The sequence below is a fragment of the Bison bison genome, unplaced genomic scaffold (genome assembly GCF_000754665.1).
Source record: "Bison bison bison isolate TAMUID 2011002044 unplaced genomic scaffold, Bison_UMD1.0 scf7180017864128, whole genome shotgun sequence".
Taxonomy (NCBI): domain Eukaryota; kingdom Metazoa; phylum Chordata; class Mammalia; order Artiodactyla; family Bovidae; genus Bison; species Bison bison.
Genome location: NW_011494700.1, coordinates 395,320 through 398,368, shown reverse-complemented (window position 1 = coordinate 398,368; position 3,049 = coordinate 395,320).

Here is a 3,049-nt window from a genome sequence, read left to right as displayed (position 1 = left end):
ATTCAGTAGGTCTAGGGTAGGGCCTGAAGTTCCCTATTTTGAGCCAATTCTCTGGTTTTACCAGTACTTCTGGTCCTCAGATGACATATTGAGTGTAAGAAAACAGATAAGATGAAGGTGAAGCTGGAAAGACAATTAAGGACTAGATCATGAAGAGCCTTAACTGTTTAAGGTGATTTCAACACAGTTGGTTGGTTTCTTCCATCATTTTCCATTGCCTTCCAGGACATCATCTTTATTTTGTTTAGATAGCAACCAAGAGGAATCAAGGCTACAGTCTTTTATTGTTTACCTCAACATGGGAAAAGAGAGAATGCTTCTCTTGGTAGAATAAAACTTCTTCACTTCAGTCTTAGTTTGGTCAGTCTAGTCATCATACCCACAGCTCCATCAATAAATATCATCAGTGGAATGTCCAGCATCAGTTGTCTCAGTCCTTGCTTCCAAAATCAATCATTGGCTAGGGGTGTGGGATCATCATGATTGGCTAGAATAAGTGAGTTCTGCCTCTGAAGTGTGAAGTGAAGTGAAGTTTCTCAGTCATGTCCGACTCTTTGCAACCCCATAGATAGTAGTCTACCAGGCTCTGGGTCCATGGGATTTTCCAGGCAAGAATACTGGAGTGGGCTGCCATTTCCTTCTCCAAAGGATCTTCCCAACCCAGGGATCGAACCCAGGTCTCCTGCATTGCAGACAGACACTTTACCGTCTGAGCCACTAGGGAAGCCCAACCAAGTATCAATTCCTAAAATTATTTTGCTGCATAGGAGGATAGGATTGAGAATGGAGGGAATCAATACATACTATGAATGTCTTAATCTTTGTTTTTTCTGAGGACTTTCAGGAATCACTAAAACTTTTTAAAGAGAAAAGCTATAACATCAGATGTGCCATTGAACAAGAACACTAGATTTGGGGGGTAAATAACTTGTGGTGGTCCAAGAAAGTCCATGCAGAAGATGTTGCATTCATCAAAAGTTAATGGTGGCTCCATCTTAGGTCATGGTATGGCAAATGGAAAGGTCTAGGAAACTAGGTAAGCAATTTGATATAGATTAGGGAAGGAGAGGACTCAGAAGCCACTTACATGTTTCTGGTTTTTACAAGGAACATATACTGAGGAGAAGGTTTTGGCTTGGAATGGTGGAAGAGGAAGGAGGTTGGAGCAATTGGCAAGATGGGTGGAAAGTGATAGGTTTAGTTTAAAGCCTATCATTTGAAATGGCAAGGAAACTTCCAGATAAAAATTGTCCCAGAGTAGTTTGAACTACTTGTATAAGTGTGGATCTCAGTGGAAAGGGAAGAGCTAAAGATGTAGAATCAAGAATATCTGTTTCACAGATAGTGGTGAAGCGTATGAAAAGAGGCCAAGATAGAGCCATAGGGGAATAGATGAATCCTGGCATTCGAGGGGAGGACAGAAAAAAGAATGTTTATAAATGAGACTGAGAAAGATCAGGTTGATTATCAGACAGACCATGGAAGAATGTGGTGCTGCAGACACTAATGTTCATGGTAGACACTAAAGTTCATGGTAGAACAATACTCCAGAAATACAGAAAAGTGTTAAGGGAATTAAGCTGCCACAGCCTAATTAAATAATATATATTGGAATGGATAGACTTGGAGCAGAGAGAGGAACGAATGATTTAAGGTGGTGGAATTAGTAGGTATAGATAGCCCTTCTGTGACAATCATCTGTCAAGGGCTGTTAACTAAAAGGGAATTTGGAATTTTTTTCTTTGTTACTGTAAAGGAGAAATTGAACTTATGGCAATCATTAAACTTATTGTGAGTGCCAAAGAACTGATGCTTTTGAATTGTGGTGCTGGAAAAGACTCTTGAGAGTCCCTTGGATAGCAAGGAGATCAAACCAGTCAATCCTGAAGGAAATCACCCCCGAATATTCATTGGAAGGACTGATGCTGGAGCTGAAGTGCCAAAATTTTGGCCACCTGATGTGAAGAGCAGACTCATTGGAAAAGACTCTGATGCTGGGAAAGATTGAGGGCAAGAGGAGAAGGGGGCAACAGAGGATGAGAGCTTTGGGTGGCATTACCGACTTAATGAACATGAGTGAGCAAACTCTGGGAGAGAGTGAAGGACAGGGAACCTTGGGGTACTGAAGTTCATGGGGTCCCAAAGGGTTGCACATGACTTAGTAACTGAACAGCAACACTTATTGCAGGTGTGTTTAGGAGTAGGCTTACACCAACTCTTGAGAGAGGTTTATTATTATTATTATTATTAGAGAAATGCAAATCAAAACCTCATTGTGGTTTCGATTTGCATTTCTCTAATAATGAGTGATGGTGAGCGTCTTTTTTGTGTGTTTATTAGACATCTGTATGATGTCTTCTTTGGAGAAATGTCTGTTTCGTTCTTTGGCCCACTTTTTGATTAGGTTATTCGTGTTTTTTGTTTTGAGCCACATGAGCTACTTGTATGTTTTGGAGATTAATTCTTTGTCAGTTGTTTTGTTTTGTTTGCTATTATTTTCTCCCATTCTGAAGGCTGCCTTTTCACCTTGCTTTTTGTTTCCTCTGTTGTGCAAAAGCTTTTAAGTTTAATTAGGTCCCATTTGTTACTTTTGTTTTTATTTCCATTACTCTGGGAGGTGGGTCATAGAGGATCTTACCATGATTTTTGTCAGAGGGTGTTCTATGTTTTCCTCTAAGAATTTTATGGTCTCTGGTCTTACATTTAGATCTTTATTTTATTATTTTTTTCTTAATTTAATTTTATTTTCTTAAAATATAAATTTATTTATTTTAATTGGAGCCTAATTACTTTACAATATTGTATTGGTTTTGCCATACATCAACATGAATCCACCACGGGTGTACTCATGTTCCCCATCCTGAACCCCCTTCCCACCTCCCTCCCCATACCATCCTTCTGGGTCATCCCAGTGCACTAGCCCCAAGCATCCTGTATCCTGCATTGAACCTGGACTGGTGATTTGTTTCATATATGATATTATACATGTTTCAATGCCATTCTCCCAAATCATCCCACCTTCTCCCTCCCCCATAGAGTCCAAAAGAAT